Genomic DNA, 21,387 nt, shown 5'->3' with positions numbered 1-21,387 from the left:
AAAGATACTTTTCTTGATCTTGCAATGTTTGGATAGACTAACTGCCCCCATTCCAACCTTTAATATATATCTTTTTAATTTGGAATTTTTTTACCAAAATGTGAGGTATTTTGGGTAAAATGTGAAATGTAAATTACATCTTGGTAAATGTAAAAAGATCTGACACTTGAAAGAGGATATGTTGTTCTCTATACAACAGAACTGTTTAACTTTCTTTGTACATGAAAAGGTCAGTCATAGTATGACCCTTTATACTTCCAATGGGCAAAACATTATCTTCCCTTCCTTTGACAAATGCAAGGTACAGTTAAGGAGTGAGGAGGAAAGGAAGAAAAAGTAGGCAGGAGAACAGAAAGCAAAAGAAAAGTGAAAGAAGTGTTTGGAGAAGGGAGGAAAATGTACTTACCTGAACAATGATATCCTGCACCATTTTTGACCACAGAATAAATATTTGTAGATATTGATTTCCCAATGCAAAATGACAAAGGTCAAAGGCAGGTTAAGCAAAACATTTAAATTGCAAGCCAAATTTAGATCTAAAAAAGGGACAATGCATATAGATAGGGAATATCACCCCCTTTACTTTATATTAAATAAAAATTGAACCAGAGCTTTTAGGAGTTTTAAAACCCATTCCCTAGTGGTAAAGTGTTTTGCACACATTTGGAATGCTAGAGCATATTCGGTAATGAAGCTCAAAGAAATCTCAGTGACATATGAGGCAATAAAAATTTATCAGCTACTGGCTAGCTCAGTAAGTAAAGGATTTTTCTATTTCATTCTTTCAAAGTTGTGGCACTTGTAGCAAGATGATGCTGGAAAGAGAATGATTTGTCAATAACATTCTCCAGCAGTGCAAATCTCCCTGACAAATAAATGCTTTAAGTTATTTACGTCAGAATTAGGGGAGTTCCCTTCATGGCTCAGCAGTTAATGAACCCAACTAGGATCCATGAGGATGTGGGTTCAATCCCTGGCCTCGCTCAGTGGGTTGGGGATCCGGCTTGCTGTAGGTCATAGACTCGGCTCCAATCCCTCATTGCTGTGACTGTGGCATAGACCAGCGGCTAGCCTGGGAACCTCCATATGCCATGGGTGCAGCCCTAAAAAGGAAAGAAAGAAAGAAAAGAAGGAAGGAAGGAAGGAAGGAGAGAAAGGAAGGAAGGAAGGAAGGAAGGAAGAGGGGGGGTTTTCCTCTCCTCTCTCCAAAACAGCAAGCACACAGTAAAACCGTATTATTTCAAACTCTAATAACTCAGGTCATCATATATTTTACTCAAATCAGAGTTGGGCTGAAATTTACCACTATGTAATTTAAGATGGAAAGGTCTGCTAAGCAAAATCACAGCAGCACATTGAACCTACTTCAAAAAGCAAATATTTTTAGAGATTTTAGCTTATTAATTATTTAGGAGAAGTATATGCTGATAATTATAGATAGTTGCCTTGATCCTTAAAACAACATTGTACTTCCGCTTATTATAGTTACGATATGTCATTAAAATAAATAAAACTCGGAGTTCCCGTTGTGGCTCAGTGGTTAACAAATCTGACTAGGAACCATGAGGTTGTGGGTTTGATCCCTGGCCCACTCAGTGGGTTAAGGATCCGGCGTTGCCATGAGCTGTAGGTCACAGACCCGGCTCAGATCCCGCTTTGCTGTGGCTCTGGTGTAGGCTGGCAGCAACAGCTCCGATTAGACCCCTAGCCTGGGAACTTCCATATGCCGCAGGAGTGGCTCTAGAGGAGGCAAAAAGGCAAAAACAAACAAACAAACAAACAAAAAAAACTCCATTAAGAAATTTCTGACAGTTTTGACCAATGTATAAATTAATATTTCATGAGAAATAATGTTGCTTTAACCTTTCCACTTTCTCAAAGTGGTTTTCACCCAGGTTGTTATACTGAGTGAAGTTTTACTATGAATTTTAAGGTATGAACAAAAATCATTGATTAAATCATCTATATCATCCCAGAATTCAAAGATACCTCAGTATTAGGAAATTTATTTAGGGTTTCCTTTGCTGTGCGGAAACCTTGAAGTTGAATTAAGTCCCATTTGTTTGTTTTTGCTTTTACTGTCATTACTCTTAAGAGGTGGATCTGAGAAGATGTTGCTGTTGTTTGTTGGAGAGTGTTTGGCCTATGTTGTCCTCTAAGAGTTGTATAGTATCTGGCCTTATATCTAGGTCTTTTAATCTATTTTGAGTATACTTTTGTGTGTGGTGTTAGGGAGTGTTCTAATTTCATTCTTTTACATGTGGCTGTCCAGTTTTCTCAGCACCACTTATTGAACAGGCTGTCTTTTCTCCATTATATTCTTGCCTCTTTTGTAGTAGATTAGTTGACTGTAGGTGCCTGGGTTTAATTCTGAGCTTTCTATCCTGTTCCACTGATCTATATTTCTGTCTTTGTGCCAGTGCCATATGGTTTTGATCACTGTAGCTTTGTTGTATAGTCTGAAGTCAGGGAGCCTGATTCCTCCAGCTCCATTTTCCTTTTTCAGGATGTCTTTGGCTATTCTGGGCCTTTTTTGCTTCCAAACAAACTTTAAAATATTTCGTTTGAGTTCTGTGAAAAATGTCCTTGGTAATTTGACAGGGATTGCATTGAATCTTTAGATTGCCTTGGGTAGTATAGTCATTTTGATAATATTGGCTCTTCCAATCCAAGAGCATGGTATGTCTTTCCATCTGTTTGTGTCATCTTTGAATTCTTTCATCAGCATCTTACAGTTTTCAGAGTACAGATCTTTTGTCTCTTTAGGTAGGTTTATTTTAAGGGATGAACATGAATCATTGATTAAATCATCTCTATCATCCCAGAATTCAAAGATACTTCAAAATTAGGAAGTTTATTATTGTAATATGCCACATTAAACAATGATAATATCTCAGTAGATGCAGAAAGTAATTCCATCAAATGATACTCTTAATAACAAGAGGTTTTAGCAATTTAATAAGAATAAAAAAGAATTCTGTGACCTGGTAAAACTGATCAAAAACCTGCAGCAAACATTATTATTATTATTTTGTCTTTTTGGCATTTTTTGTGCTGCTCTAGTGGCACATGGAGGTTCCCAGGCTAGAGGTCTAATAGGAGCTGTAGCTGCTGGCCTAAGCCAGAGCCACAGCAACGAGGGATCCGAGCCGCGTCTGCACCCTACACCACAGCTCATGGCAACACCGGATCCCCAACCCACTGAGCAAGGCCAGGGATGGAACTTGCAAACTCATGGTTCCTACTCAGATTCATTAACCACTGAGCCACGATGGGAATTCCGCAAACATTATTCTTAATGATAGAATTTTAGAAGCCATTTCTATGAAATAAGAAATAAGAAATAAGAAAAAGAGTCTTATTCTTACCTTTATTACTTAGTATTATTTATTATTGTATTGATGGTTTTACTAATGTAATAGCTCAAGAAAATGGAAAAAAAAAGAATTAGAATGAAAGGGAAAAATTATTCTTATTTGTACATTATATTATTATATGTTCTTCACAGAAAACTCAAGAGAATTCTAATTATTAGAAGAGAGTTACCTTCCTATTCACCCAGTAATAACCTGTTAGAAAATAGGAAAAAAATGCTACTTGTAATAAGAACAAAAAGTATAGGTGGCCAAATAATAAATCTAATTTTTAAATGTACAAAACCTTTAAGAAAAGCATTTTAGGTATTGAAAGACCTAAGTAAATAGAGAAATATACTATGCTCATGTTGGAGAAGACTTAAATGGTAAACATCTCACTTCTCTCTCCATTAATTTATAAATTAAAATAAATTCCAATAATGAGGAAAGTAAAACTTGACTAGCTTATCCTATAATTCACACAGAAGAGCATCAGGCCAAAGCTGACCAAGACTATTTTGAAAAACAAGACAAAGAAGATGGATTTTTTTTTTCCTGGTAGGTAGATTGTTATGAACTCTACTATCTAATTGTTGTAATTTTTAAATTTATTTTTATTTATTTATTTTTGTCTTTTTGTCTTTTTCTAGGGCTGCACCCATGGCATATGGAGGTTCCCAGGCTAGGGGTCTAATGGGAACTGTAGCCACCGGCCTACGCCAGAGCCATAGCAGTGCAGGATCTGAGCCGAGTCTGCAACCTACACCACAGCTCACAGCAACGCCGGATCCTTAACCCACTGAGGAAGGCCAGGGATTGACCCCGAAACCTCATGGTTCCCAGTCAGATTCGTTAACCACTGAGCCATGACGGGAACTCCACTGTTATAATTTTTATAATTAACATGGGGTGTTACTGGCCAGGGCTAAATAGTCTAATGGATCAGAATAAAGCACCCCATACAACACATGTATAGGAACACTGACATTTTGTATTACAAAGCATTAGAAATGTGTTGGACTAGTCAATAAATGGTGCTGGGAAAATTAGAAATTTATTTGAAACAAAAAAATAAAGTGGATTCTTCCTGTCTTATACAGAATTAAATTCCAGGTGAATTAAAAATCTATATGTGAAAGAGCAAAATTATAAATCTTTTAGAAGAAAATGTAAGTGAATCTATTTATGACTTCAGTGTAGGAGAATATTTCAAACACAAAAGCTCAACTCATAAAGATTGGTAAACTCACCTACTGTAAAATCACAAAAACCTTTTATTCAACAAAAGACATGCTAAACAAAGTGGAAGAAGATATCACACACAGCAAGAATATAATCTCTGGAGTTCCTGTTGTGGCTCAGTGGTATGAACCCGACTAGTATTCATGAGGACTCAGGTTCGATCCTTGGCCTCGTTCCGTGGGTCTAAGGATCTGGTGTTGCTGTGAGCTATAGTATAGATTGAAGATGTGGCTAGGATTTGGTGTGGCTGTGGCTGTGACCGGTGGCTACAGCTCCAATTCTACCTCTAGCCTGGGAACTTCCCTGTGCCAAGGGTGCAGCTCTAAAAAGACAAACAAACAAACAAACAAAAAGGAATATAATCTCTATGCATAAATCTGGCAAGGGATCAATATCTTGAACACAAAAAACTTCTTGAAATCAGTACGAAAAAACATACAACCTAGTTTTTTGTTTTTGTTTTTTTTGTTTTTTAAAGATTAGAATAGGGCATACTACCAAGAGGAAATCTGAATTGCCAAGAGATAAATGTTGAAGTGTTTATCCCAAGAAATGTGAATTAAATCAGAGAAATACCATTTCCTAGTCATCACACTAGTACAAATTTAGAAGTATAATAATATCAAATATTGGCTAGTATATAGAGAAATGGGAATTCTCAAACACTCCCCTCCACCAAAGGCAACACGTTTTTGTTAGCAAAGAGTCAGGGGTAAAATCTGAGGTTCATGGGACACTTCAGTAGCCCTAGAATTCTACAAGATAATCCTTATTTTTAGCTTAAGCTGGCTGGAAAGGATTTCATGTAGTTGCAGTAAAAATGGTGTTAAAACTAAGGTTACATATCAGTTTTTTGCTTGCATTCGTGGATTAACTATTTTTGGAAAATCATAATGAGTTTGAATCAATTGCATTTGATAAGAGTAATGAAAATGATATTGTCTGCTTGTTCCTTAAATGTGATTATTTATTCATGCATGCATGCATATTCATTATTCATATTCCCTCATCAGACCTGAGTGCTTCACTATACTAGAGGCAAGGTTGTAGGAGTACAACCTCGTGGGAGACTTCAGATTTAATCTGAAACAATTAGAAAAATTATTATACATATTTTAATAAGTTAGATGCCTTAGCTTTAGGCTGTTAAGAATTAAAAAACTCAATTTGAAGTGGCTGAAATGATAGGGGAAACTGTTATCACATAGATCCGGGAGTGAGAGGTTGGTAGGACTGGGTGCAGGAAGGTACAGCCAGGCTCTGCTTTGCATCTTGGAAATGTTCGTGGCTCTGCCTGCATTGACTTTGTCTGCAGGCTTCTCTCCAAGTTCTGAGATGGCAGTTCCTTCCTTGTGTTCCATGAGAGAGAGAAAATCTCTCTTCTAACCTGGGAATAAAATTCCTGCCCTTCATTTGATGACATCACCTGAGGTTACATGTACATCTCTGGAACATTAGCAGTAGCCAAGGGAAGATCATGCACTGAATCAGTTAGTTACTGGGATTACCAGGTTTGGTTAAGAACTGTGGTTCTTAAACTTTACTGGGATTCAGAATCACCTGGGGAGCCTCACTGCCAACATTTCTAGTTTACATACTACATTGAAGCCAGGATGCAAGAATTTGCATTGCTAACAATTCCAGATGATTCTAATGCTGTTTGTCTGGGGTCCACACTTTGAGAATCACTGGCTTAGACAAATCATGGTCTATCCAAGTTGCTAAAGAGGGGGGTCAGCTCCCCTGAGTCACATGGGCTATGTGTATGAGGGGTGAATATCTAACCAAAGTCCGAGGCTTTGTTCAAAAGGAGGAAGGTTGAAATGAAAGATTGAAAGTCAACCAGGAGTTCCTGTTGTGGCTCAGTGGTTAACAAACCCGAGGAGCATCCATGAGGACACAGGTTTGATCCCTGGCCTCACTTAGTGGGTTAAGGATCCGGCGTTGCCGTGAGCTATGTAGGTCTCAGATGTGGCTCAGATCCTGTGTTGCTGTGGCTCTGGTGTAGGCCAGCAGCTACAGGTCCGATTGGACCCCTAGCCTGGGAACCTCCATATGCCACAGGTGTGGCCCTAAAAAGACCAAAAAAAAAAAAAAAACTCAACCGACAGTGTCTCCTACATATGTTTAAGCAAGAACATGATAATGTCTTATAGACTTTATAGATTATTAAGGATGCAAAGTACAAGAGTGATCTTGGAGGACATGATAACATGATTATAAGAACAAAACTATCAGTTCAAGATTACACTATAGTTTAATCATTTAACTGAAAATGATTAACATTAAGTATTTTTAAAAAATTTTTATTTTTGTTTTTTGGCTGCACCTGTGGCATATGGAAGTTCCTGGGCCAGGAATCAAATCCGTGCCGCAGCTGAGACCTATGCCACATCTGTGGCAAAGCCGGATCCTTAACCCTCTGACCACAGTGGAAACTCCCATAATCAATTTTTAATCAACAAGGATTCAAGATGTGAGGTTTCTAAGGAAGATGAACACGGAGCTGGATTAAGTCTCTACGTAGAACAGTTGCTCTGCTTTCTGGATCACCTCTCCCTCTGGTTTACTGAGTAATTCTTGTCTGTACAAGGCTAGTGGGTAACTGCTAGAGCAGGGCTACAGAACGATTTGCTTAAATTTTTCACATGGTTGTTTTTCATGAGGGCACCTTTTTGTAGGTGAGGATGTGAAAATGGAATGCTTAATTTCTCAAATTTTTTTTGGATCAGTTGTATGTGCACCTATTACCCAAAGCAGTGTAAAAAAAAAAAAAAAATAGTGTTTCCAGAATAACTGGTGCCGAGAGATGCTATGAGGTACGGTAAGAATAAGAAATCTACAAGTAAATAAGTTTAGGACACATGACTTTTCATATGCACACTAAAGTATGAAAAGCTCATAAAAGTTCTCTATTGATGAAACCTAATTTATTTTAACTCAACACTTCTCAAGGTTATTTGATTACCCTTTTGAATCCCTTTTGTACAACACTTAGTAATAGACTGCAGGCATTCTGTCATGTGAAACAGACTTTAAGAAAATGTTGAACACCGTACAGCAGAAATTGGCACATTGTGAATCAACTATACTTTAACAAAAAATAAAAATAAAAGAATATATTAAAGAAATGTTGAGCAAAACTAAAACACTGTCAAAGAAAATTTCAGTTTCCATTGGTAACCACTTTCTCAAACTTCTCTCTAAAAGCGAATCACTCCGATGACTAATAGAAAGGCACCATAGCCAAAGTCAATTTCCTGATATTCCACACATAGCATGATTAAGCCATGGGCAAATGCAATAAAATAATTCTCATACGACCTCCCTGCTAATTCCTATTCTGTTACACTTGAACAAAATGTGGGCTCTGTGATGCTTTATACACAACAGATGCTTAAATATTTTTAAAGGTGGTACACAGCTGAGGAATATAATCATGAACACACAAAGCTTTATGTGTAATCAGCCAAGCATTCTGATTGACGAGGGTTTTAGCGACTTGCAGACAACTCTTTGAGGAATCTGAATGAATTATTTGAGGTGCCGGATCTCCAATATTGTTTATTTCTAATTTGATTCGGTTCAAGTTCCTCAACACTTGCTGGATGGATGCCTATGAGTCAAGGCTCTGTACTCTTTCTAGTTTAATACTTTAGTGTTGAGAACTTTCATAATATTTTAGATTTTTAAGATTGTTTAAAAAAATCTTACCCTCAGTAATTTCATTATAGGCTAAATGAATTAAAACCTAGTGATGCCAAATGTATGCTTTTATGACTAATCTCATTCAATACCTGCATTTACTCATGTTTTACTTAGTTCCAAAAGCTATTTGAAGAGGCATCTCATTCGGTGCATTATAAGAGTCCCCCCTTCCCACTAGCCTCCCTTTGAGGCCTGTAAAATGTTAGGGAGGATACTTTAGGGCCCCAACTGTTCCTCCTAAGGTGTTTACTTTCTTTTTTAAAAGTAGTTTCTTCATTTTTCTTGCTCATCCATAACAGGCACATGAAGCCTTGTAGTTGTGTAAATGAAAGAGCAAAAATCTGCAATTATGATAAAAATCTGTACTTAAATTGAAAGCAGTTAGTTATCAAAGACAAATGGGTGCAGGCTCCTGCCCCAGAATGAATCTGCTCAATATTGACATAGTGAATTGTCCTGAGGAGATTAAACCGCAACTAGAAAAGCAGGCAGAGGAACAGTGAGTGACAGGGGCTTTATGGGGGGGCAGTGCCTCCCAGGGGGAGAGTTCATCTTCTTACTCAAAGAGACGCCTTCAGGGATCATGTAACTTGAATTCCCTGTGAATTCAGTGTCATCTTAGCTTGACCAGCTCTGGAAGAACATATTAACCTCCGCTTGTGATTTTCAGAAAACCATTCTAATTTAGCAAGTAATTAAGGGTCACATGCAGGATAAAGAGCTAGATAATCTTGGATTACCCACAGGAAGCTTTGTCTCCAAGGCAACCCCCGATGGAGGAGTTGTTAATTCGAAGGCCAGTCGGTTAATGAACTGGGAATGGTAGCTGGCTCTCAGACTGGTGGAAGCAGGGAAATGGAAATAATGATTATATTGCTATTGAAGGGTTCAGTGATAGAAAATAAATGTTTCAGAAGCCAGCGGAGGCAAAACATTTAGAGAAAGGATATAATTGTCACTGTGCTGTTAGACCAAGCCTACGGATCCAAAAATGAGCTTATCTTGAATTCAAGGTATGCCAATCTTTATTTATGAATTTTAGCCCCTTCTCCAGCTGAATCCTCTGGTTTCAGTGCTTTCTATGACCTAATTACCCCACAGCCTCGTTTCTCCAGAGGGGCAGCCTCAGTAACCACACACGGCTGGGAGAGTGGCCCAAGGGACCTTTGGAAGAAGAGACAAAAAGTGGCATTGTCCATCAGGGTCTTTGATATCTCACACTGGGCTGAAAAATAAGATGAGGTTGCACAGCTAAGCACCCTAAGAGGATTTTAGGCCAGGTTGGTAAAGGTGGATGGGGTGCGTGCAGCTGACCTAATGAGAAAGGCTTGGGCATGAGATGAGAAAGAAAACAAAGGCAGACCCACTTGGAAAACTTGGAGGGACAGGGTGGAAAGTTCAAGCACCCTCGCTGATTCCATAAGCTTTCTCTTTTTTCCCCCAGTGGCCAAGTTTGGGTCTTACATTCTCCATAAGCTCTATGAGCCCTTATTTATGTCCTGTCTCTGAACATTTCACACTCAAGTGTATATTCTCTTTCTATGCTAATTAACAGTCTCATCTGCCCTGATTTTGTGTCTCTTGGCTTGAAAGTCATGGTATATTTATTCGGTATTCTATAAACATTTACTGAGCCCCAAGTGTGAGGTGGGCACTGTGATGCTGGGGATACAGAGATGAATAAAATATGGTATCTGACAGCAAGAGCTCACAGATAAGTGAAGGAGGCAGATAAGTGAGCAGAAATGTGTTGTAAATTCTGAGAGAGATGTAAATGCAGCTGGACATACATCTAGCGCCTTATACTCTTGGATATTCAGTGACAAGAAAGAGAGCTAGTAACAAGAAGATGATTTATCACCAAGAGCATGGTTGATGAAACACCCTGAAGAAAGGTTTTTAGGAAATATTGGTATTGAAAACTTTTAGTTCATAACCACCAAGTCAAGAAACAGACGAAAAGCAGAAAGTAGGATTTCCCTACTACTAGAGGTCTAGAGGTTAAGATCTGGCATTGTTATGACAGTGGCTCTCGTCCTTGCTGTGGTCAAGTTTTGATCCCTGGCCTGGGAATTTCTGCCTGCCCAGGGGTGGCCAGAAAAAGAAAAAAGGAAATTAGTGAACTTCTAGGTTAAGGTAGAAAAACATAAGAAGCAAGGAAGGTATTTCGGTGAGGATTTACTTCAGTCTCCTTATCGGGAGAGTAAGACTAGTGTGATGGGTTTTCAGGATCTGATCAGGTGTACATCCTTTTGAGCCAATTCTTTCATCAGGATATATTTGAATGTGTGAGAGAGGAAAGTGAACCAAAACTGATCAGGTTTAGATGACAAGAAATGGAAAGAGATAATTCACTTTAAATGTGACACTAAATTGGAAAAGGACAGATTTCACAATTATAGGGAACTACTCTTAGGAATCCATGAAACAGATGTAAAGGCTTATGGGGTTTACAAAATTGGATGTTTATTTAGGAAACTGTTTCAGTGATAAAACAATGAAGGGCTCGGAGTTCCCTAGTTAAGGCACCAGCTCAGTGGTTGAGGTACCAGTGTTGTCACTGCTGTGGCTCAGGTCACTGCTGTGGTGTAGATTCGATCCCAGGAAGCTCTGCATGCCTCTGGCATGGCTGAAAAGAAAGGAAAGAAAGAAAAAAAAAAAAGAATGAAGGACCAATTTTAACAAAAAATGAGAAAGACAAAAGGAAACCTATCTGATAGAATAAAGCTCAAAATGCTCTGCAGAGGTGAGCCCCAAGTAAAATCACTGAGGGAGAAGCAGGGCCCCAAAGAAGGGCCAAAGAAATTTGAGTCAAAAAAGAGAGGAAGACATGCCAGCTCCCCTGAGGGAAATTGAAAAAGCTTCTTTGAATGGCGAAGGCACCCGAGTGGGGAAAATGTGCCACTGCATGGGAAGCTCGGACTGCAAAGAGAGGACTCAGCTGAGATGTTCATGCAGCCTGTGCATTTACGAAGGGAAATGGAACAGGCAGAGGGAAAGAGACATCTTATTTTCCTTTCTCTGAGTGTTTATAAACAGATATAAAAGCACTGGGGTGGGAAGGGAAATAGATTTTTTTTTTTTGTCTTTTTGCTATTTCTTTGGGCCGCTCTCGCGGCATATGGAGTTCCCAGGCTAGGGGTTGAATCGGAGCTGTAGCCACCAGCCTACGCCAGAGCCACAGCAACATGGGATCCAAGCCGAGTCTGCGACCTACACCACAGCTCTCGGCAACGCCAGATCATTAACCCACTGAGCAAGGGCAGGGAACAAACCCACAACCTCATGGTTCCTAGTCAGATTCATTAACCACTGCACCATGACGGGAACTCCAGGGAAATAGATTTAAGAGTAGAGAAGAACAAGCCATCTGGGAGGTGAAGTCAGCCCTTCATATCCATGGGTTCCGCATCCTCCAACCAACTGTAAAAATGTTTTTGGGAAAAATTCCAGAACATTCCAGAAAGCAAAGTATGAATTTGCCACTTACTTTCAACTATTTACATAGCATTTACATTGTATTTATAACAGTTCACCTATCATTTACAGTGTATTAGATATTATAAGTAGGCTAGAGAAGATTTAAAGTATATAGGAGGATGTGCATAGGATATATGCAAATGCTGTGCCATTTTATATGAGACTTGTCATCCTTGGATTTTGATGTCTGTGGGGTCCTGTAACCAGTTTCTCTCAGATACCCAGGGACAACTGTAGCGATAAAGTGAAGTTTTTTTTTTCTGTTTAAATGATCTAGAAATATATAGGCAGATGGTCCCTGCCTGTAATTAGGGTAATAACCCATTCGCCATCTCTCAGACATGTTCTCAGATTGTGTTTCCAACTGGGGTTTGCACTTGGTAAGCTGGGACACAAAGGAGATTCAGGAATTGGTTAGTTTTAGATTTTGAACTCCCATGAAGAGAAGTTACTATATATCGTTCATTTGTTTATCTCCCCTACCCACCAACTTTTGTCCAATCTCCCGGTCACCTGCACCACTCCATGTCCTGAGAGACAGTAAAGCTACTCTGGGTCCAAGATTCTGGCAAGGAGGAGTATGAGGGATCAAAGACCAGGGGCCATCTGAACAGGTCAGAAGGATGACAGTCATCATAGGCAAAGGGAACCATATGTGCAAAGATTGAAGTTTTCCAAGACTGGCTCCTTCCAGGATCTGTTCAGTGCAGCTGACGGAGGGCATGAGGAAGGGATCTCTCGCAGATACTCTGAAAGGCAGCTGAGTTTCTGCTGGTTGGTGATCCTCAGCATTTCTTGGCTTGTGAATACATCAGTCCAATTTCTGTCTCTGTATTCACAGAGCTATCTTTCTTCTGTGTTTCTGTGTCTAATTTTTCTTCTTATAAGGACACTAGTCATTGATCAAGGTCTACTCTAAGTCAGCATGACCTCATCTAAACTAATTATACTTGCAAAGACCCTATTTCCAAACCAGGTCACATTCGTAGATACCAGGAGTTAGGACTAGAGAATTGGAGAGATGCAATTCAGCCTGCAAAAGGGGCTGATGACGAGTTAGAGCAGAGGAGAGATGCACACAAATATACACAGATCACTCTGGAGTTTGGAGGTGGGGAGACTGGAGGACCATCAGATGCCTGAGGATTAATTGGGAGTTTACTGCAAAACACTAAGTGAGAACAGCTGAGGCCTGGACAGAGGCCATGTCTGAGAACTCTGAGCCATGGGAAGCGCTGGCTGACCCAGTTGGAATTTTTGGCAAGAAGAGTTCATAGTCAGTGGGGAATGTGTTCTACAAGAAGACACATAACGTCTTGTTCTTTGCATTCATTGATGATCATTTCCTATAGCCATTATTTCATTAGGCTTTGTGGGATGCTGATACTCTAATTCCATCATTTCTTCTTCATTTCTTGGTTGATGCTTCTATAACAAGAAACTTGGTTTTTAAACATTTTTTTATCAAAGTATAGTTGATTAACAGTGTTGTGCCAATTTCTGCTGTGCAGCAGAGTGACCCAGTTATACATACATACATATATATGTTTATATATATATTCTTTTTCTCATATTATCTTCCATCGTATCCTATCACAAGAGGTTGGACATAGTTCCCTGTGCTATACAGTAGGACCTCATTGCATATCCATTCTAAATGTAATAGTTTGCATCTACTAACCTCAAACTCCCAGTCCGTCCCTCTGTGTCTCCCTCTCCCTTGGCAACCATAAGTCTGTTGTACATGTCTGTGAGTCTGTTTCTGTTCTGTAGATAGGTTTATTTGTGCCACATTTTCTTTCTTTCTGTGTCTTTTTATGGCTGCACCCATGGCACGTGGAGGTTCCCAGGCTAGGGGTCAATTCGGAGCTATAGCTGCCAGCCTACACCACAGCCACAGCTAGGGGGATCCAAGCCACGTCTGCAACCTACACCACAACTCATGGCAATGCTGGATCCTTAACCCACTGAGCGAGGCCAGGGATCAAACCTGCGTCCTCATGGATGCTAGTCAGATTCGTTTCCACTGAGCCATGACAGAAACTCCTGTGCCACATTTTAGATCCCACATATAAGTCATATCATATGGTATTTGTCTTTCTCTTTACGACTTCCTTCATTTAGTATGAGAATCTCTAGTTGCCTCCATAGAAACGTCTTCTCATTAACTATTTACTTTGATCTACAGTTCTTACAAGGGCAGGCAAAATGCTAGATTCTTTCCTTTTTAAAAAAACAGACTAGTTTTAAACTAAATTTGTTGGCTATTTGTTTCTGTTTGTTATTGTTTTGAACTCATGGTTTAGTGTATTTGATGTGTTTTATGTTATTTAACATGTTTTCTTCTGCTTTAATTATTATCCTTAATGATGCTCACATCATTCCAGTGGGAGCCTTTTCAAGTTGCCTCCTGAGTCCTCTTGACCCAATCCCAGTCATCTTTGACATCTTTGATAGTTTTCTTGCTTACTTATAAGACTTTTTGAACTAACAGGGAACTCCATGGAGTCTTAGTTTGTATTTATTTTATTAGTAGTTGTATATAGGAGCTTTTCATGTATTTAATTGGGTGTGTTTTAAGTTTGCACCTGACCAATACCTGGGCCAGACAGATGGTGGGGTGTTAAAAGCACTCCGAATTATAAACCAGGAGTACCGTTCTCCAATCTTGCCACTGGCATGACTTATAAGGAAGTCACCTATCTTTCTGGATCTTTATTTCTTCATTATCAAATGGGTGGGGTGCCTCTACAATTTTTAAATTTCAATCTAAGATGCAGAGCTCTTAATTCCTGGCTCCCATGTGCCCCAGAACTCATGTAAAGATGTTTAGCCAATAAAATCAATTGAGTAATTGTATAACCAAGTTCAATTTAATTTTTGTGTCTGTGCAAGTTATTTTACCAAATTAATTTGTAAAACAAAAAAATTGTTAGATCACATCTTCTGGGTTTTTAAATTATTTAAAAATATGGTCACTGGACTGATAGAGGCTGCATTGATTGACCCTTCTGCTCGCTCTTTCAGAAGCTGCAGCCAACTGGTAAATAGCTTGTCCAACCTCCTGCTGAAGCATCTGCTGAGGTTTTGCCTATTGCTGCATTCACCCTCCCCCAACCCAGTCGCCCTCTGTTCTGGGGCTGCTTATTAACTCTTAGAAGCTGCAGCTGTGGGGGGGTTCTGCTATCTGTAGCTCAGGGTCTCCCAAGCACCTGCTTCAGTATCACCTGGAGACCTTGGGAAAAGACTGTGTCCTGCAACATCCACCTACTCACACACCACACACAGTGCTTTTCTCCCGTAGCGTTTATCATGGCATCAGGAATCAAAACATTCCTTGTGCAAATCTTTGTGTAATGCCTGCATCCCACACCAGCTCCCCAGGGGTAGGCTGTGGTGGATTTTGCTTACTTTCTTATCCCTAGCACCCAGCTCAGGGTGTGGCACTTTGCAGGTATCTGGTATTTGCTGGGTGCTGAATGCATGGGTGTTTGAGTGACCAAATGAATCAGTTTGATGGAGAGCCACCTAGACACACAGACTTTCCCCTTGATGTACAAATTGTCTGTATAAAATGAAAGAAGGATTCCCCCCTGCCCCAAATTGGGGCTGACTGGTAGGTCTAGGTGTCAGTATAAGTTTGTAAATGTATGTGTATACAAAGGAGGAGCTTCTGAGGAGGATGCTGGCCAGTTCCTGGTCCTGTGGGGCTGCATGTTATTAAAGGGGGAAAGCACTGGACTATAGATGGAAGATGCAGAGTCTGATGCCACTCATGGTGACCCAGGTGAGTGTGAGCACATCATGTCTTCGTCTGTAGAACAGTGGCCTCTGGAGGGATCCTTCTAGGGCTGTGATCCTCATCAGTAGAGTGTTGTCTCATGGAATCAGAGCCAAGATGCTGGCAGGCTGTCCTCTCAGCCCACTGATGATATACATGATATTTATTCATTAGAAATATCTCCCCCTAAACCAAACTCTTCCTTAGCTTTCAAACCAAATGCTGCATCTCTTTCCTGGCACATCATTGTTGCCTTTGGGGATTTTGCTTCCCATGTTTACCGCTCTCATTTCAGTCTTCTTGTAGCAGCTTTAAATGACTGACTCCCAACTGCAGTGCCAGGCACTGTTCCAAGCACTTGACACGTATCAACTCATTTCACAAAGATAAAGTTCAATCCCACTTACGTTCTGCACATGTCATGTGCTTGTATTTACAGGCAGATCTGCGGCATGTCAATTTCATATGTCGTCGGCTGATCGACTTTAGTGTGACTGGATTTCACATTAAGGCAGCATGTTATGAAAAGCACTTGAATACTTAGGTGGGAGTGGAAGACATACTGTAGGGTCAGCCCTAAAGTCAGTTATGATGTGTCAGGAAATTAACCTTCCAGAAATGTTTGACAATAATACAAGATAGTGTAAAAAGTGCTAAATCCATGGCATATTTTATAAGTCCTTGAGGCAGTCAGAGAGGGGAGAGTTGTAACCCTCTTGCTTGCTTGATGGATGTCTCTGCGTCTTTGTGGTGTCTTTACTTTCCGTGGGGTCCTGTGACACAGCAAGACTAGGCAAGCCAGGTGAGGTGCCCTCAAGAGGGTATTTTTTGAAGAATACATTTCCACAGCATCTCCTCCCCTCCCTACTACACACTCCCTGCTGAATTTTTGCCACTTAAAAAAAAAATGAAACATGGGGAGTTCCTGTTGTGGCTCAGTAGTTAACGAACCCCACTGGCATCCATGAGGACATGGGTTCAATCCCTGGCTTCTATCAGTGGGTTAAAGACCCGGTGTTGCTGTGAGCTGTGGTGTAGGCAGGCAACTACAGCTCTGATTGGACCCCTAGCCCAGGAACCTCCATATGCCACAGGCGCGGCCCTAAAAAAAGACCAAAAAAAAAAAAAAGAGAAACAATATTACCTTGAATGAAGATACAAAAATGCTATTTTTCTTCTGATAAAAGTGATCTAGTCTTACTCTAAAGATTTGGAAAGCATAAAGGAAAAGCCAAAAGGGGGGAGGGATTAAAATATCCTCAATTATTTTGTTTTTGTTTTTGCTTTTTTTAAGGGCTGCACTCAAGATATAGGGAAGTTTCCAGGCTAGGGGTCAAATTGGAGCTGCAGCTGTCAGCCACAGCAAAGCCAGATCCGAGCCACGTTTACGATCTACACCACAGCTCATGGCAACACCGGATCCTTAACCCCCTGAGCAAGGCCAGGGATTGAACCCGAATCTTCATGGATACTAGTCTGGTTTGTAACCCGCTGAGCCACAATGGGAACTCCCATACCCTCAACTCTAAGAGGTGCTGTGGATAAGTTAATTCTGCCTTCTTTTCCCAAGTCATACTCCTTCAAGATATTTTCGGAGTTCCCGTCGTGGCTCAGCAGTTAATGAACCTGACTAGTATCCATGAGGACTTGGGTTTGATCCCTGGCCTCGCTCAGCGGCTTGAGGATCTGGCGTTGCCAAGCAGACTTGGCTTGGATCTCATGTTGCTGGGGCTGTGGTGTAGGCTGGTGGCTACAGCTCTGATTGGACTCCTGGCCTGGGAACCTCCTGAAAAGAAATATATATATATATATATATATATATATATATATATATTTTTTTTTTTTTTTTTTCACAACCCTGTTTCTCTCTATGCCTGCGATGAAGAAGAAAGTCTGAGATGAAGGGTCCTCCCTGCAGCCAGAAGAAATGGCAAGTCACATCCAGAGATCTTGAGAAAAACTTTTGCTGTGAGAGGAGGGACAAAGTTCAGCCTGTCTCCATAGAGTTTCTCTCTGCAATTTTGGAAGGCAGAGTTGGAAGGTTTTAGCCTGAATTCAGGCCCACTCTGGGAATTAAAGGGGGACTAACCCGATTCTTTCTCTTCTAGCTAACCTGTGAAGATGGTTTGGAAAGAATTTTACATTAAATATCTCAGTTGCTCCCCTTTCCCTCCCATCAGCACTCTCCCTATCATTCTCCTAAACCAACACAAATGACAGCTTTATTTTTGGTCAAGCTACACTTTTATAAGTTTTCTTTCTTCTTCTTTTTTTTTTTTGGTCTCATTAACTCCACTCCCTCAGTCTCCCTAGATTTTCCAATGATTAAAGTAGTGGGCTTTTAAAAAAGGCCTCCAATTAGCACCTCATCAGCTCCAATTAGAGGAGACAAAAGCCGTGTAAAGATAACTCAATGAGAGAGGCCGGCACAACCTCATGTAATCACTTAAGACAAGCATCGGGCGTTCTCTTTGCTAACTGTGCTGGGCCTATTCACCTTTCTTTCTTCCTTTTGGATGCATTTAAGACTGTTTTGCTGGGAAGACAGGCCTCCCAGGAGTCTCATAATTCCTCATTCAGAGGCTACCTGTTTACAGCTCCCAGAGCCCAAGGACCTAAACAATCCTATATTGTCTGCCTAGTGCTTCCTTAAACTCCCGCATCCCTAATGGCCAGTTCTCTGTGACCGCAGCATCAGTTAAAGGCTGGCTTTATACTCACTGAGTGTTCGCCTTGTACTGTCTTCTAATTATATGGGAGGGCAACAATGTATTTTTTTTTTCAATGAGAGTTCTTTGGAGCAGTTAATTTGGTGCCTGTACTAAATGCTCCCAAACATTAATTAGGGTGGAAGGAACCCTAATTTCCTCTGCAGCTTTCAGCTTTCCCCTCTACTTACTTCCCTTGTATTCACATAGGCCTGGATGAGTCTCCATAATGAAATTACCTCATTAATGCCTTTATTCTTCACAGTAACTCATTCAAAACCGACCATTTAGCTTTAATTTAATGCTGTCAAAAGGAAAAAGGTGCATTCATGGCTTTGATTAGCAAAAAATTTTCCCCCCTAAGGGGCGGACAGATTTAAATTATGAAGATGGTAAGTAGTAAGTTATAATTGGGCACAAGCAGCACTTCAGGGAAGCTTAAATGCTTTCAAAGCTGGGTCTGGCCGGTCTGCAGACTATTAACTGTGTCCAGTGCCTTGTTCTCACTATTTGAATTGATGGCAACTTAACTATAAAAAAGAAAATGGGGTTTAATTTTTGTTTAATACACAGTGGGGTTGTATTTACCCACAGAGCAATAGCTTTTCGATGAGCTCAGCCTTTGTTCTCCTAATAATTTATTATCCATGCTTCCCAACATGAGTTTTGAAGGCGCCATGCATGTCCCTGTTTTCAAGGCGAAAATAAACCCTTAAGTGCACAGACTGAGCAAGTGGGTTGTTGACCTAACACCCAGCTAGGGTAGCACCAGATACATGAGCTCTAATAATATGTTTCATAATGATTTAAAGTCATTGCCCTTTGGGGATTTAACCTTAAATAAACAAACAAACTTGTTCCTTCATGTTTTCTTTCTCGATGCAACAATCACTTGATGTAAGACTTAGATATTAAGTGCTTGTTGAAAAACCAGAAGTTTGGGAATCTGAAGGATTTACTCAAAAATAATGCTTAGTGGCAAATACAGGACCAGAAGCCACTATACAGCTTGGGGTAACACACAGTACTCTGATTTTGAAGACAAAGCTGCATTTTTTTGTAACATCCAGAGTATCAAGCATGGTTACATTGATTCAACCTCAATTTGTATATAAAGAAGAGAGTCTGCTTAACCAGGCAATACTATCCTAGCTGGAATATGTGTGTGTATGTGTGTGTGTGTGTATATATATATCTTATATGGATGTATATGTTATATTAATTGTATAAACAGATGGTTCATTGCACGTCAGTGAATCACAAATGGATGGAGAGTGATTCTGGATGCAAAGTGGTGTTCAATCACTAAGCACAAGCAACGAGAGATGGGGAGAGGGAGAGAACGAGAGTGAGAGGGAGCCAAGCAAGACCATGTAGCTTGTTCTTTCAAAACCTAAAATGATGTGACACATCATCAAAACAACATAGAAGTTCAGTGGGAAGAGTGTGGGACTTGGGGTCAGGTCTACTTTAAAAATCCCACCTCTACCATGAACAGGTTACTTCAATTTTCTCAGTCTAAGTTAACTCATTTGTTCAATGAGGATCATAAAACCTGTTTGTGATGATAAGGAAACACATAAAAAGAGCAAGCATTAATATAAGTGGCTTGCAAGTTTCAGAGAGTAAGTGTTGCAGAGGGAAAACTTTTCTTCTAACCATGTAGATTCTGTGCTAGATGCCTGCAAATCAAATTGACAAATGCTAGATTAGCAAGAGAAAAGACAGATTTTTGTTCATGGAAAAATGTGACTCAAGGAGGAATATGGGGTTTATAAACCGTTTTAATAGGGAATGGGGAGGGGCACTTCTGGGAAAACAAATGACTTCTTAAAAATTGGGTGGAGGGAGGAGAAAGGGCACTTAAGAAAAGCAAATGACTTTGGGGAAAGATAAATGGGCCCTTAGGAGAATAGATGGGGGATATGATAGTTTTGTGGCAATATCTACTTGGGTGTGGTGCCAGCTTCTCTCCAAGAAGAGATTAGAGTTGCTCCAGGGGAGAGAATTTATGAGAATTGAGTGCTTTTAGGTAGACAAGGGGAGTTTTAGGAACTTGAAAAGCTTTTGAGCTTTTGGCTCAAAATAATTTTTATGCCATAGAATAATTCTTATTCTGGACCTCTTTATAAGGAAAAGACGGTATTAATAACAACTATTAAACCAAGCTAAATGCCTTCAATACCTTGGAAAAGTCTCAACACACATCAATTCACATATTTTCCATTAATTCATATAGTTAATATTTACGGTATAATATTTTAAGTGATAACTTTTTTTTTTTTGTCTTTTTTTTGCCTTTTTTTCTAGGACTGCTCCCATGGCATATGGAGGTTCCCAGGCTGGGGTCTAATTGGAGCTGTAGCTGCTGGCCTGTGCCAGAGCCACAACAACTTGGGATCTGAGCTGCGTCTGTGACCTACACCACAGCTCATGGCAACAACGGATCCCAACCCACTGAGGGAGGCCAGGGATCGAACCTGCAGCCTTATGGTTCCTAGTCGGATTCTTTAACCACTGAGCCACAACGGGAACTCCAAGTGATAATTTTTACACAATCAAGTATTAAGCATGCCATTATAATACTTTATACATTTCTGAACACTTGAGATTATAAAATATTTGGGCAACAAACATCAAATACAAGCAAACTGGAATTCCCTGGTGCCTAGTAATTAAGGATCCAGTGTTGTCACTGCTTTGCCTAGGGCCACTGCTATGGCATGGGTTTGATACCTGGCCGAGGTGTGGCCAAAAACCAAAATACAAGCAGTTTTGACCTTGTAGAAAATATCAGAAATGGGGAAAAATTTTATTTCTAACATCAAGTGTGTGTAACTCCATTAGGATAATTTGTTGTCACTGCCACGCATATTATTTGTAGAAAAAAATTTCTTCATCAGCAAAGCAAAATATCTCTCACAATTAATATTAATTATTTTAGCAAAGAATCCATCTTGCCAATGTGAGGGACAATATTTTTCTGGCCTTCAGTTATAAATCACTGGGCTTGGTCATTGTTGAAATGGCCACTGTGTGTTCTTGAAGGCTTTATTTTCTTCATTTGCAAACATGGCACACTCAGTTTTTGGAATAATGGGGAAACGAACAC

At 40.0% G+C, this 21,387-nt stretch overlaps 1 long non-coding RNA gene across 6 annotated transcripts in view; it reads left to right on the top strand.

Moving 5' to 3' along the window:
- Positions 1-21,387, top strand: part of LOC106509065 (uncharacterized) — a 70,320-nt gene that overhangs the window by 3,834 nt on the left and 45,099 nt on the right. For 2 of the 6 annotated variants that reach the window (XR_014816473.1, XR_014816464.1), the window contains exon 3: positions 3,842-3,914. The exons of 3 other annotated variants lie outside the window; for them this stretch is intronic. This is a non-coding gene — a long non-coding RNA (uncharacterized LOC106509065). Of the gene's footprint in view, positions 1-1,101; positions 1,129-3,841; positions 3,915-21,387 lie in introns of those variants that run through there. One more of the 6 variants, XR_014816476.1, reaches the window with a different exon arrangement.

The sequence above is a fragment of the Sus scrofa genome, chromosome 1 (genome assembly GCF_054392235.1).
Source record: "Sus scrofa isolate SSC_HxYL_T2T_F1_AM1 chromosome 1, Sscrofa_HxYL_maternal_Yorkshire_Landrace_v2.0, whole genome shotgun sequence".
NCBI classification, from domain to species: domain Eukaryota; kingdom Metazoa; phylum Chordata; class Mammalia; order Artiodactyla; family Suidae; genus Sus; species Sus scrofa.
The sequence above is the reverse complement of the archived record's forward strand: the minus strand, read 5'-3'. Positions and strand labels throughout refer to the sequence as shown.